General features: G+C 36.3%; 1 protein-coding gene across 1 annotated transcript in view; it reads right to left on the bottom strand.

Annotated features, from left to right (window-relative positions):
• The window catches only part of LOC135771347 (leucine-rich repeat and fibronectin type III domain-containing protein 1-like protein), a 150,125-nt gene that overhangs the window by 76,447 nt on the left and 57,725 nt on the right, over positions 1-15,953 (bottom strand). The window contains exon 2 of the mRNA XM_065281546.1: positions 15,298-15,503. The gene's annotated coding sequence lies outside the window, so the exon portion shown is untranslated. The remainder of the gene's footprint in view (positions 1-15,297; positions 15,504-15,953) is intronic.

The following is a 15,953-nucleotide window of genomic DNA, read 5'->3' as shown; positions in this document are numbered from 1 at the left end:
TAATTTCCAACATGATCTCACAAATTCCGTGGTATAGTCACAGGATTTTTTGCTCAATTTATCCGTGTCATTATCACGGATCTCCGAATTTTTCCGTGTCTGTACCATGGACTTTCTTTTTCGTGTCAGGTTCACGTATTGATTACTCAATTGTTTTTCCTATTTTTAAACAATTTCGCGTGGGTTTGGGGTTAGATTTGGGGTTTGGGTAAGGATGTCACTTTAACTATTGGTTTATTTTTTGAAACTGACACAGAAAAGAAAGTCTGTGGTACAGACACAGAAAAATGCAGAGATCCGTGACAATGACAATTAATTTCAGTATGCAACATGCTACTCAAAATTGTAAAACCTTGAATTTAACTTAAATTTCAAGCTCTATCAAGCCTCTCACAGGCAACCGATGCAGGAAGAGGTGTATAAGACCTTGTTCACACTGTCAGTCCAAATCCGATTTTGGTGCAAATCCGATAGGAATCCAATCACATTTATTACACGGCTCTCTGGAATGCTTGATTCTGATTGGTCAGTTGAGACATTTGCAGGTTCGTTCTTTTCAAATAATAACCGCTCCAAAGTAATAACGCATAGCCCAGGGGTCGGCAAGTAACTTTGGCCGCGGGCCAATATTTTTTTTAGCCAGTAGATGGCGGGCCAACTGCTGTTGGCACACTTACGTCTTATTTTGAATTAGCCTAGTATAGGCTATCTGATCTTTTGTCAAGAAACATTGTCTTTATTTCCTATTTAAAATACGAAAGACGGCATTAAAAATGGCTAAAAACATGGTTATGGGTCTGTGTATCATTCGTTCAATCGTTTTTTTAATTAAAAACAAAAATGAAAAAATTAACCACCACGGGTTTTCTGATTGTGTGCTCAGATAAAAAATTAATTACTGGATTAGACAATTTTTTTATTTAACACCTTTATAGGCATAATATATAAATGAAATCATTTTAAACAGATCAAGTACTATTAGTGGTAACATTACAGGCATTTATGCTCTCATGAAAGACTCTTACAGTCCGACTTTTGAACTGTATTCCTTTTTTTTATTAATATTTATCCGGTACACACACATACACACCTAAGGTTTAAGGAGGTCTCCGCTTTTTGTCCAGCTCCGACAAGGTTCTATTCAGTAAACCGCTTAAAATACACTCTGTGTTCACCCGCTTTATTTCCCGACCTGACTGGTCCGCAAAACTTAACGTTAGATCTCGTTCCCAGAATCTAAAAAATTCAATGTCTCTAACGAAAAAAGAGAGATGAAGTAGCCTATAACAATTATAAATGTTATACAAAATTGTGTTCGTGCCAATATAAATATTATTTTAACATTGTTAGCAGAGAAAAAATGTCACAGAAAAAATAATAAAATATAAATAATAAATTAAATAGGACAAAGCCTCTCACTCAAACCGAAACCATTGGTTGCAGAGTTGCTGTTCAAACAAATTGCTGAAAATCCTCCTTTGCCAAATTTATTTTTAAAAGGAGGTAAAGATCAAAGAACTATGCGTTAGGAAAATTAATAATGGCTTTATTTTAATAGACATGTAAAACCATATTTTGGCGGATTACTTTCATTTTTTAACGAATTTACCTGCCCATTTAGTCTTAATAATTAACGGTAAACGAACTTGACTTGCTGTCGAACCTAAGGTCGGGCTCGAGCCCCAAGTTCAAGTAACAGAACAGAACAGTAGATTCCTTTAAAATCTACATTAAAAGTGTAATAGTTAAAATATTACTGCAGTAAAAGAGATTATTTTATTATATTTTGTGTAGTGGTTTCTAAATGCCTGCAATTACTTTTCAGTAATTTGCAATGTCACGGAGTTTAACGTCTTCACGCGTGACGCATTGACATGATTTACGAGGTAAATTTGCAAATGATTCATGAAGTCAAACCTCTGCAATTATTTGATTGATTGTGTTTTAGAAGTATGTTCAAAATCTAATGACAGTTATGATCGCGGATGCGCTGGTAGAGAAAGAGAACGAGAAAGAGCGGCCGGTTAAGATTAAACTAGCTATTATACCCATTTTTTTCAGGACATTCTTGCAAGCCGGTGGCAACTTGTCCACGACGCAAATATTTTTTTATCAGGTAATACATATTATTTGTCAGTGTGTTATACGCGAATAAATAATAATGAAAAAAGTTCAAAAGTCGGACTGTAAGCGAATGAGACTTACCGGAAAGGTTTCTATTCAAACCCTTATTAAAACCCTTATTAAAATGTAATCTGTTAGTACCTGATCTGTTTAAATTTATTTCATTGGTATATGTCTGCTAAGGTGTTCAATTAAAATTTGTCCAAACCCGTTTTCATTCATTTTTGTTATTTTTGATCTGAGCGCACATTCAGAAAACGAGTCGTTTGATTTTAGTTCAGGAAATAAATAATAGAAAAACAAGTCGTTTTTCTTTATTTCTTTTTTTTGGTTTTGATTTGAAAAAACGAATGAAGGAATGATACACGGGGCCATTTTTGTAAACTGTTATTTTAAAATAAAAAAGTGTGATTAAAAAAAAAACGGATTTCAAATTAATCCGACGGGCCAGAAAATATTACTGGCGGGCCACTTTTGGCCCGCGGGCCGCCTGTTGCCGACCCCTGGCATAGCCGGTACTACTTGTATGTTTAAAATCCCTCCGCGCCAACAAAGATTACTGTTTGTCGCCATCTTGTGACAAACACTGGACAACCACAATTAAGAATGGAAAATTTTGACATTAATTTTAACATGTACGGAAAAAAACAAAACATTTAAACAGTGGATAGAAGAACGACAAGACACAGAGAGCTTACTGAGACTGAACTTGACAAAATAGAGCATGACAGCTACGAAGCCAACACCAAAAAAAAAAAAAAACAGAATGGGCATTAAAACTTCTCAAAGACTGGCTACGACAGAAAAAAATGGAGACAGACAAGTATGAAGCAGAGGATCTTAATAAGGTATTACGATCATTTTATGCATCTGTGTAAAGTTTCACTTCGCGTCGGGTCCTGATCACACTGTTGGGGCTTATTTCCCGATAACTACCGGCTGCCTCTACATTATCCCTCACTTGGAACGTGTGAACGGCTAAAAACCACATGAAATCAGTTTTTTTCTAATCCATTTCAGGCTACATCCAAAGGTGGTTTGAAATCATTTTCAAATCGCATTTCCAGAAATCCATTTCAGTCTGACGGCCCTGATCGCATTTGTGTAGCTTTTCGGTTACGTCATGCTTTCACGTCACATAAAACACGTCAGACGTCGAGGCAGATTGTCGTGCCAGAGCGACATCAATGCCATATAAACAGTGCAGATAATCCGGAAAACGGCTACAGGATGCACAGATCGGATCTGAACAGTTGTGATACACAATGTGGACAGTGAGTCTGTCAAGTTACACTTCATGTGTTGTCGGTTTTAAAGAAGTGAAAAAATCTTCATCATTAGATGAACTGTTGGCCAATTTCTTAGTGTGGTCCAAATGCTCCAGAATAAATAACATTTAAATTAAACTGGCCATCAGCGCAATTCAATTGGTTTGATAGAGCAAGGGAAAATAGATCTCTAAAATAGAAGTACTTTTTGACTGTAAATAAAATTGTAAGGAGTAAAAAGTAAATTTTTTTTTTTTTTTAATGTAATTAAGTATAAGTAAAAGTATTGCTTTTTAATTGTACTCAAATAAAGTAAAAATCCCCCAAAATAATACTTAAGTACAGTAATCAAGTAAAATTACTCAAGTACTTTACACCTCTGAAGGCACACTTTATGACTTAAAGAGTTGTCTTCTTTTCCTTCGCGACAGTGCTGCGGCGCTTGTGGCCTCAAGGGGTGCTAGAGGTGAAAATACATGTCTGGCACCCCCTAGTGGCCAAAAAGTTCCATGGTGTGCCTTTAAATTATATTAAGATTTAAAGTTCTGCATAATTAAGGGCGTGGCCACTTAAGTGAGGGGTGAACAGCCACTGCTGTCAATAGAGTCAAGCTAGGCGGCCGTGGTTTCAGCAACCAGCCACGTCCCGCGTCTTAACCCATTTTCGGTTCTCCGCGAGTGATGCGCGGTGACGGCCTGCCAAGGTGGCGAAGACAGGCATCGCCTACTTTAAGCTTCAAAAATGCCCTTCAGAAATCTATGGGTGACGTCATATTTTTTTCCAGTCTATGGTCATAACACTGCATTTATACTAATTATAATAAAAACACAAGTATCCTGTTTTAATCAGTCTACCACATCACTGCAGGACACGACTGTCACTCTGCACTATTAAGCTATTTTGGCACATTGTTGCCAACAGTTGACCCATATAAGTGTCAAGGCAAATAAATGCTTTTACTTGCTTTATCCATACTAATGCTGAAAATGTTTTATTATCTAGAGGCATCAGACTGCAGGACTGAAATGACCATGAAAGTAGTTACACAATCATTACAATTTTCTTTTAATCGTAATCGTAAATGCTTCCTTAAATTTAAAGTATGCTGTATTTATTTAAAGGAACAGTATGTAGGATTGTGGCCAAAACTGGTATTGCAATCACAAAACTTGTGGCTAAAGCTGGTACTGCAATCACACAGCTGGTGGCCAATATACCAAACGACAACATAAACATCAGTTGAGGGCTGCAACTCCACTTTTTAAATGACAATATCCTGGCCGGACTGCTGTTGTCAGTGATATAAGTATTTGAAATGAAAAGGATTTCTTAATGTCTAGTGACATTTCAGGGCCATTTAATGATTAATTGATATAAATTTCTTACATACTGTTCCTTTAATGCCTGTCTCAAACCAAATTTTGTGGGATATCAAAAAGTAGGCCATTTCATTAATTGTAGTGACATTCAAAGTATTTTTATCTTAGTATGTTAAAATGTGAGACCACACTGCTTCTTTGCTCAAAGTTATGTTTAATAGGCCATGAAGGTCACGTTCTTCCTGATCCCATTCTTCAAACTTTAGTTAGTGTGTAATGTTGCTGTTAGAGCATAAATAATACCTGCAATAATACTAATTTTCTTGAACAGAAGTCCCTTTCAAAGCTTACAGCAAATGGCCGGTTTGGACTACAGCCCTCTACTTCCTGCTTTAATGATGTCAAATGCTGAGTCCCAATTCGCCTACTTATACTACGACCTAAAAGTATGTACTGTTTTTGTGAGGAAAATGTACGTACTTTTGAGTGTGTATCAAAAGAGTATGCACGTTCTGGGACGTACTTCGATGACGTCATGCAACGTGAACGACAACGTGGTTGCCTAGTTACGCACACCAAACGCAGGTCGTTTGTGAGGCGGCTGGTTATGATGTTCATCATGTGCAACAATGTGTGTAACGAAAGCTACTTATTTTAAAGTCAAAATAGTTAAAGTTTATAGTATAAGTATTGTTTAACGTATTTCATGCTTATTTTATACTTATGTATGCAAATCAAAAATACCGCGATGAAAATGAACCATGCTTTTACTATAGTAAAAGTTTAGTAACCACATTTCTTAATAAAGTTAACATTTGTACAGCCACAGTATTACTACAAATAAGTCAGTGTGGTTAAACTATGATTAGTGTAGTAAAAGGTGTTTATTTTCATAAGGGTTTATAATAAGGTATAAATCTAAGACAGAAACATAAAAAGAAATACATAAAAAAGACACATGCATGACACAGTACTACAGCCATGGTACTTTATTTTCACAACATCAACCGAATATTACGAGACAATGAAAGATAACTTTAATTAGGGTTAAACATTTGAATTCTTACACTTAAAAGCTGAGGGCGCATCTCCGCTGCTGCGTCTGGCTGCCATATTTACATCACCACAAAGCTCCTCCCTCCCGCACGCAATGGGTTGTGGGCAATATTAGCCGTTAGAGTGTGGATCGATCTGCACTTCGAAATCTAACCGGAAATAGTAGACCATCCGGGTATCTTTGGGATACTCATTTCAACATACTACGTTTTGGGACGTACTAATTCTAGTTTCGAATACTATTTAGGACGGATAGTATGCGAATTGGGACTCAGCTAATATTAGAGTTTTTGTCTAAACTCCGCCAACAGGAATACATCAGTCGCCAGCTTTGGCTCAAACGACTCTGCTAAGCTAAGCTGCTATCGAATCACAACACACTAAACAAACTACACAATCAGAACTCGATACGTATTTCTGAAAAAGAGACTTCATAGATCAAGGAAGACATCAGCTCGTTTTTAGGACAGTGAAAACAGCGGTATACAGATAAGTAAATTGTGTGAAAAATACCGTGTTTTTTACACCTGAAACATGAACACGTTATATTGCGCACTGTAAACACAACCAAAAACACAGAAAGAACGGGACCTTTCAAAATAGTGGTCATTACTACAAATGAAAAATCAAACATTGCCATAATATATTTTTTCGAAAAAATTACACCTAAATGAATTTTAAAATGCCAAATTAAATGCAACAATAAAAATATGAAGCTTGGTCAAACATTTATTTTGCCATTTTTATAAAGAAAACTGTCATTTGGTTTGTTTTCTTGTTTGATGACCCAAAGTGAATTACAGAGGCTATTCTTAAAGAGCTCTTTAAGTGTTGAGGGAAAACAAAACACGTAAACAGCGGCACATTCAGAAACCCATAATTGGCCGTGACCTTTGCGCAGGGCTCCAGCAGAACCGGGCAGCTCTTCAAAAGAGACAGGAAAGCAGTGGCATATTTCGTGAAACAGACTTCTATTCACGATCGCTGCATGCAGCTGCCCCTCTAGGCCACGTTCTTTGATGTGATGAGAAAAATTATTTCAAGATATGCTGCTTGTTGAAGATGAGTTTATATTTGCATTTAGAAATGTTTCTTTTGCTCACCTCACTAACTTAAATGCTGTTTTTATTTTTGAGTTAAGTAACAATTTTATATAAAGTCTTTCAGGTATGAAAATTCTGGACATTTTTCGTCCCTAAAGATATGCATTATACAGGTGGAGTTTCGCGTTTGCGCTTGGGAGGGGCACCTACTGGCAAACAATGGTACTGCAATACTTTGAGATTAGTAAAGTTTTCATGTTTTTAAAATATGGTTTAAATAAATTAATTATATTTTAGCCTAAATTACTCAGTCTACATATTAAAATATTAAGATTAGACCAATAAAATATGAATAACTATATCCTTATATATCTCAGGGGAAATCATAATTGACTGTGGTCTGGGGCAGTGCCCACCTGGCCCCCCAAACTCAGCCTTTGGTTTTCATGCTCATATTTTTTTTTTCAGAATTTCAAATTGTCTTTGCTCATATTTCCTATTGACACTTCATGTTTTATTCCTTAATCCTGATCAAAATTCTGACAAAATCTTGATTTAGTTATTTTCTAAAATATTCCCAATATGTCAAATTTTTTTATTACTTTTGCAAGAAAGAAATGAAAGTATTAAACATAGTGCTACACACACACAAAAAAAATGTTGCAGCTGCAGTTCATCTTCATCAAATAGTAGCAATAAATGTAGTAAATGTAAGTGTATAATACAGTACTTATATTGGGATAATTTTCTTACAAGCTCCAAAATATAAGGCGGTTTTAAAGGGATAGTTCACCCAAAAATGAAAACCTGTATAAATTTCTATGTTCTGATGAACAAAAAAGAAGATATTTTGAGAAATGTTTGTAGCAAAACCACTCGTGGACCCCATTCACTTCCATAGTAGGATAAAAGAATACTATGGAAGTAAATGGGGTCCACAAACGGTTTAGTTACAAACAGTTCTCAAAATATCTTCCTTCATGTTCATTGGAACAAAGAAATGTATGCGGGTTAAACATGAGAGTGAGTAAATGATGACACAATTTTCATTTTTGGGTGCACTATCCCTTTAATTAACAACCGTTATATTTCTGTGCTAAAATGCCATTTCAGTATATTCTTCTTGTGCATAATCCATTTAATTGCAGATTTCTCAAGTCCCATTAAAGGTTGCACAACATTCTGCTCTAGCCACTGCTTTCTTACGGGCAAAGTTGAAGTACTAAACATATGGTATATTCCCAGGTGCGTTAACTTTGCAAATATTTCCATATTTGTAGCTTTTTAATATGTAATATTATTGCAAATTACCTCCCCATAGCCACGCAAAATTCCCATGCCCTCTTTTGAAGTCAGACTTGCAAATAAATCTCTCTAATACAAATGGAGTCTGCCGGCTTGAATTATGGTTATTTTGGGCTGTTCTGTAGTGATATTCAACATCCCCATTGTGTCATGTGTCCCCATTTTTTTGTCATTGATGTCTAACTTGTTTCCTCAGCTTTGCCATTTTAAAGAGAGAGGCCTATTTAAACTACAAAACAACCTAAAACTGATATGAAACTGCATGCCGTTTGGCATCTTTTTGAAATTGACTTTAGCCTGTTTTACTTTAGAAGAATGATCTTGATGTAGTATATAGATTTGAAACAAAGCTGGGTAGACCGAGTAAAAAACTCACACATTGTTTGACCATATGCAATTATTAAATAAGTCTGTTCAATGATATTTAAAAAAATCAATTTCTAAGTAATTGTGTGTAAAATGCATGATTAGACCTTGTTATGTTTTTGTAATGACCACTAATGTAATTTTAAAAATTGACATTATGATGTATAGTGTTATTATTGAAAACTAAATTCAGGAGTCAGGAGTGTGTTCAACCGTTAAACACGGAGGTCAAACATCATTGCACACACAAACACAAAAATAAGATCATATCTACTCTTGAGACAGTAATTCAACACTTCACAGCCCACACTGATATAAACCCCCAACAACCTATCTTTCAAACACATTAATCGTTCTCTCCGTGTCCACTGCCAAAGTTATTGATTTAAAGCCAGGCACATAAGAAGAGCATTACAGTAAATCATTAGAATGGACATACAGTGATGTTTAATGTGAAATTTGGAACTTTATGTACTTAAAATAATTATAAGACGTAACCAGTCTGATCTCACGGGAATTCATAAATATTTTACGAGTTGGGTAATTTGTATCAATTTGTACAAAGTTAATTAAGCAAAAACACAAGATTTTCATAAAAAAAAAAACAATAACGAAATCCCACCCTAACCCCAACATCATGGGGCAAAGGCAAGCGTATAAAAATGTAGGTCTACGAATAAATACGAATTAGCCACGAGACAGTGTTGGATGTAACAGTAATACTAGTCTATAAAATCACCCATGAACAACGAATACAATTTTCTTTCATGTGTTGACACTGTAATAGAAACAGCAAGTTTAGGCATGTCAAATAAACCTCTAGAGCAGTGGTCTCCAACATGGTTGCTTGCGTGTGAGTATGAGTTGCCTGCCAAAGCACATTCCATTAATAGCCTCAATTTGAATATGTATCCGTTTTTATATTAGCTTGGCTTCGTTTATGTTTGTTACAATTTTAAACAATGATAAAACATATCGACAAGCAAAAAAATAGTGTTAAGTAGACTACTGTATATCAAAAAAGTAGCGCTCCAGATTGTTTTAACCTACTATGTGGTAACCCTTTCTTATAAAAAGGTTGGAGACCCCTGCTTTAGAGAGTGTTTAATTGGACAAAAATCTGATTCAACTTTTAAAAACAAAGCTGCTTCACGATGGAAAAATAAAGGTGCATCGGGGAACCAATAATGGTTCTTAATGGCATCGTTGTAAAGTACCTTTCAGGCACCATTTCTGTCATACCTTTTTATAAATTAAACCTTTAAGAAGCTTTTTTAAAGCAGAAAGGTTCATCAGATGTTGAAGGTTCTTTAAATATGTGTGGCTACTTATGTATGCATATGTACACTCACCTAAAGGATTATTAGGAACACCTGTTCAATTTCTCATTAATGCAATTATCTAATCAACCAATCACATGACAGTTGCTTCAATGCATTTAGGGGTGTGGTCCTGGTCAAGACAATCTCCTGAACTCCAAACTGAATGTCAGAATGGGAAAAAAGGTGATTTAAGCAATTTTGAGCGTTACTGGGATTTTCACGCACAAGCATTTCTAGGGTTTACAAAGAATGGTGTGAAAAGGGGAAAATATCCAGTATGCGTCACTCCTGTGGGAGAAAATGCTTTGTTGATGCTAGAGGTCAGAGGAGAATGGGCCGACTGATTCAAGCTGATAGAAGAGCAACTTTGACTGAAATAATCACTCGTTACTACTGAGGTATGCAGCAAAGCATTTGTGAAGCCTCAACACGGACAACCTTGAGGCGAATGGGCTACACAGCAGAATACCCCACCGGGTACCACTCATCTCCATTACAAATAGGAAAAAGAGGCTACAATTTGCACAAGCTCACCAAAATTGGACAGTTGAAGACTGGAAAAATGTTGCCTGGTCTGATGAGTCTCGATTTCTGTTGAGACATTCAGATGGTAGAGTCAGAATTTGGTGTAAACAGAATGAGAACATGGATCCATCATGCCTTGTTACCACTGTGCAGGCTGGTGGTGGTGGTGTCATGGTGTGGGGGATGTTTTCTTGGCACACTTTAGGCCCCTTAGTGCCAAGTGGGCATAGTTTAAATGCCACGGCCTACCTGAGCATTGTTTCTGACCATGTCCATCCCTTTATGACCACCATGTACCCATCCTCTGATGGCTACTTCCAGCAGGACAATGCACCATGTCACAAAGCTCGAATATTTTAAATTGGTTTCTTGAACATGACAATGAGTTCACTGTACTAAAATGGCTCCCACAGTCACCAGATCTCAACCCAATAGAGCATATTTTGGATGTGGTGGAAGGGGAGCTTTGTGCCCTGAATGTGTATCCCACAAATCTCCATCAACTGCAAGATACTGCTATCCTATCAATATGGGACAACATTTCTAAAGAATTCTTTCAGCACCTTGTTGAATCAATGCCACGTAGAATTAAGGCAGTTCATACCATTAGTATGGTGTTCCTAATAATCCTTTAGGTGAGTGTATATGCATGCATTTGATAAATGGTTGAAATGTCCAAACTTTAATGCTCCAACTTGATGTTCTTTGTTTCACAATATGCGTTTAGGTTTTTTATTATAATACTGACTATTTTAATGTTTTATTTTGTTTGTTTAATTATACTTTAATACAGTTTTTTTTTTGCTATCTGAGGTCGAGAAGGGGGTTAAACATTTTCATAATTTTTCTGTATGTGTATCGTGTTATTTTTGTAAATGTTCAATAAACAGATAAAAAAAGGTTCTTTATGGAACCATTTAGCCAAATATGGTTCTTCTAGTGCAAGATGATTGTTCCTTAAAGGGGATAATTCATCCAAAAATGAAAATTATGTCATCATTTTCTCACTCTCATGTTGTTATAAACCTGTATAAATGTCTTTGTTCTGATGAACCTGAAGGAAGATATTTTAAGGAAAGTTTGTTATCAAACACTTTGTGAGCCCCATTCATTTCCATAGTAAGAAAAAAGAATACTATGGAAGTGAATGGGACTCACAAAGTGTTCACATTCCTTAAAATATCTTCCTTCAGGTTCATCAGAACAAATACATTTATATAGGTTTATAACAACATGAGAATACGTAAATGATGACAGAATTTTTATTTTTGGGTGAACTATCCCTTTAATTTTGGGGTTTTGTAAAAGTTTATTGGAAAAGAAGGTCAACACATATTGTAAATATTTGTAAAAAGATAATTTTGTCAGTTTGCAGCATTAGCATATGCTCAGACTGTGAGATAACACTCATGACATGAATAAGACATAACTTTTCAAAAGTCTTTGTCAAAAAAGCTTATCTTCATTAATACAACCAATCATGGAAGAACCAAATGAAAATGTTTATGATTAATCCCAGAAAAGAAAAACGAAAACCCTAACATTAATTACATTGAATATCAATGGTTTCCCTCAATATTTTATAGTGGTTACTCTCCTGCTTGAAGATAACACTGTAGGTCTATCGACACCTCACAAAATGACACTATTAATATGAATTATTACAGATGTTTTGTATCTTGCACAAACACAACGTACTCAAGCTGTGTACACCTGAACGAGTTTTCCAAACTAGTGTGAATTATATTATTGCATCTCATTCAAAACCTATTCTCGATTCAAATTTCATTTTGAAATCACTGTCGAATGAGTTCAAGGACTTTGCATAGTGAGAAAATCACTGCAAGAAGCAAACCATTGTTATGATTGATTACTTATATAAGTGTGCTCAAACATGAAGCGTCTATACCGAATGGTAATTATATCAACTCGACTGTTTCATCATAAAGGCTGCGATAATTTAATCCGACCCAGTTTGTGTGATTCATTTTTCTAGGTCTTGAACTCAAACTCCATGCCGCAAGTAAATAATCCATTTTAAGATGCTTAGCGATTCTGCTATTCCGACATATTCTGTTCTGGGTTCAGTCTGCAGTATGTTCTCTTGGTTTAGCTCTTTACAATTTGCAGTTTGGGACTTTATATAAAATATAAAGCAGTTAGGTACAGTCAATCATTCTGATTGGTCAATAGCTTGGACTTGATGAAAATCAGTTCAGTAATTCATACAGGAATCGTTCTTGCTGGACACAACGCAACTGGTTGTGCGTTGTGCAAGATTCAATCCAACGACCAAAGATGTCCCTATTTAGTGGTAACTCTATATGAAGCAACAATGCAACCCTAAGCGAAATTGTCCGGGTTTTATAAGTTGTGTCCACCTGGTGGATTATAGCGGAAAACAAAGTGCCGGAAAAACTCGTCATTGGTGGGGAAAGAGTTAACATTAACTGTGTATCTAAAGCAAACAATCAATTTGAAGACATGTTAAAATCCCACCGACGTCCTCTCTTCTACATTCAGTCTGCGTTCTCGTGGTTACGCTAACTTTTCGTTGCATGCCATTTTGATAGCAAGATTCAACATAAGGAACACGTAACCGGCGGATGCAAATCTTCTGCTCTTGAATGATTAAACTCTGCTGGGTGTTCTGCTGATATTTGCCTTAATTAGTGCTGTGGCACATGGATGCCCTCAGGAAAATAAACTTGGCCGGGTTTGATTTGCGGGCTGCTCTTTTCTAAGATAACCTCTCTCACTCTGTCTGTTTTCAGCTCTATAGGACGAATGACCATGAAATGGTGTACCACCCACGCTCTCCAGATGCCGTCTTTGCACTCCTCTATAGCGACTGGAGGAATGTGTGAAGAGCTACATGCTGAATAAGGTCAACTTGGCAGATGTGATCTTGACACATTACTGCTGGTTAACACAGACAGCTCTTTATATCCCTGCTATTCATTCGCTGCATTGCTACATAGCCCTGATGTGCAGGTTAGCTGGTTTTTAACCTTGAACCCACTGTACATATGTCAATAAATTGGAGAATCTAAACAAATGATGTTAGAATTCTTAATTGATTTTAGCATATTTGCAAATAAAAGCCACCATGGAGAGTACTCAAAGATATAAGCATTGAATAGAAATTAAAACGTTAGCATAATTATGCAGATATAAAATGTATACCTTGTCAGGTACTGTAAGTCGCTTTCAATAAAAAGAAAACCAAATAAAAATAATTAGTCAACACCACTTTGAAAATATATTAAATCTTATTAGACATTTTTTTGTTGTTTGCACCATAATACTTAATTATGTGTAACTGGAACATGCTCTACACAAACGTGGACAATTACACTGCTTCATGTTCAAAGAAAAATATTTGGTTATGATATTTATTGGTTCTTGCATTTATTATATATATATATATAACCATACCTGCCTAGAAAATACAAATTATACTTTTCCGTCGGTTTTAGTACATGATGAGTAAAGTTTTAAATAGGAAAAATATCAAAACTCTTTGGTTATTTTTTTGCGTGATGCTAATGGTCTAATCAGATTCAATGGGTTATGCTAAGCTATGCTAAAAGTGCTAGCGCTAGACCCGGAGATCAGCTGAATGGATTCCAAAATGGTAAAAATATAATGTTTAACTCTAGAGGAGCTGGAAAATGAGCATATTTTCAAAAAAAGTGGAGTGTCCCTTTAAAGTCATCTCTTACATCATCATCTCTCCATGGAGGGACATAAATAGAGCAACTTTCAGGTGATGTCACTTCCTCATTCTTCACCCATTCAGAGCGGCAACATCCTCTTCATGTGTGTCTGTGGCATTCAGGTCATTTCAATCCAAACAGAAATGCTTTTATGGTCTATTGATGCGACATTTACAGTCTGCTGCTATTGAAATGCTGTCTGTTACCCAATGTGCTTCATGAGCCAGCTATGAAAAACTCTCTAGTGTATTGGTTCTTTAAAGGACCTCTATTAAACCAGGCATGATGTGCGCTAGAGCGTGGCAGGACATGTATACTTCCTGAGTTTTCCCCTTTAGATGACCTCCGACTGTAGCTGTGACCTTGATGTACCAGGTGCAGCGTCTTGTGCAGGGCAGAAAGTTTCAGATCTGTGCTGTTTATTATACTGTATCTCATTTTAAGACTATAACAGCAAAGATATTAATATTTGTGTCTCTAAATATAAGCTATGACTAATGACTGTGGCAAAGAAACAGTCAGAAACAGCTGTGAAATAATATGTAATAAAAATATGAAAATTAGCCAACAGTTCCAGATTAATATTACACATGGCTCTTGTGCAACACGCAAATCTAAAAGATAAAAACCTTTATATGAGAATATGAGCGGGGTAGAATGTTTTTTATTAGCTTTCCCCACTATTCTAATGGCAAAGTAGAGTCTAACAGCAATTCCTTGTCTTTTCGTCCATGATATTGCAAATCGTAAACAACATTATGCGCTGAGTCAAATCTAAATTGAATCATGTGTGGAGAGCTGGTGTGCCTTACAACTTGATTATGTAAACGCACCATTTCTAGATGATTAGACGCCAAGAAAACAATGCTTGACATTGATGCGCTCTGAACCACAAAATCATCTTCGGATACCCTGAGAAATATGTAAATTATAAACAAAGCACATAAAAAAAGAATAATCCAGAAGAATGTAAAGCTTTCCTCGCATCTGATTCAGTTTCCAAATGTGATCTTTAGAACTGATCGTTCTCGTTATTTTGCGAGGAATGACATCTGCTTCATTTGTTTGGATTAATTTGTAATGAATACCGTGCATTGTGTAGGATGTTTGTGTAACACATCAACGCAACTTATTCAATCTGATTTAGTTTTTACTGTTTAGACTATCAACAACAATTTCTGTTGTGCAAATCTTACAGACCAATAAAATCAATCAGGTGAATGGTGACTGCAGTGATATTCGATCCGTACCTCTATCTGAGAAGTGAAGAATGGCTGGAGATGCTCATGAAGGCTCCACCGGCGGCGTCTGAGCTGAAGATAGATGTAGGCTCGAGCTGCTACATGTGGACAGGTTGGCGTGGAGCGAATATGGGGGGTATCGGTCCAGTAACATGAGAGTATCTGGCGTTCAGAGCCAAGACTGACAGCACTGCTGATTTTGGATCTCCATCCACCTGTGAAAGGAGAAGCGGGGGAAAACATTTACATGAGAAACAAAGCATGTCTGTCTCCATTCTTTGCCTCCCGGGACAAGAAGGCCATTGCCTTTTCAGAAAGAAAACAAGAGGTTGACAGCAGATTTGCAGTCTTTTTTTAAATCGTAAAACAAAAGATTAATCGAATGCAACAAGAAGGAGGACATTAATAACAAGCCAGAAGTGTCGTGCCGTTTCGACTTCCCACATCACTCTTGATAATAGCTGCCGTGCACAATATATTTAGCTCCACTCTCTTTGGAAACAAATCCTAGTATTTATTTTAAGCCTTTTTTATGCCTGTAGCGATTGGGTTATATTTCTCCCCCCGGACTAAAGCACATTTACACTTTGTTCTTTTTATTTCTTAAATCTGTGCCACAAACAAACTAAAGCTGCATTAACTTACATGATGCTTTTCTTTTGATT

This window comes from Paramisgurnus dabryanus, chromosome 8 (genome assembly GCF_030506205.2).
Source record: "Paramisgurnus dabryanus chromosome 8, PD_genome_1.1, whole genome shotgun sequence".
Lineage (NCBI taxonomy): Eukaryota > Metazoa > Chordata > Actinopteri > Cypriniformes > Cobitidae > Paramisgurnus > Paramisgurnus dabryanus.
This window is presented reverse-complemented; position numbering and strand designations above follow the sequence as displayed.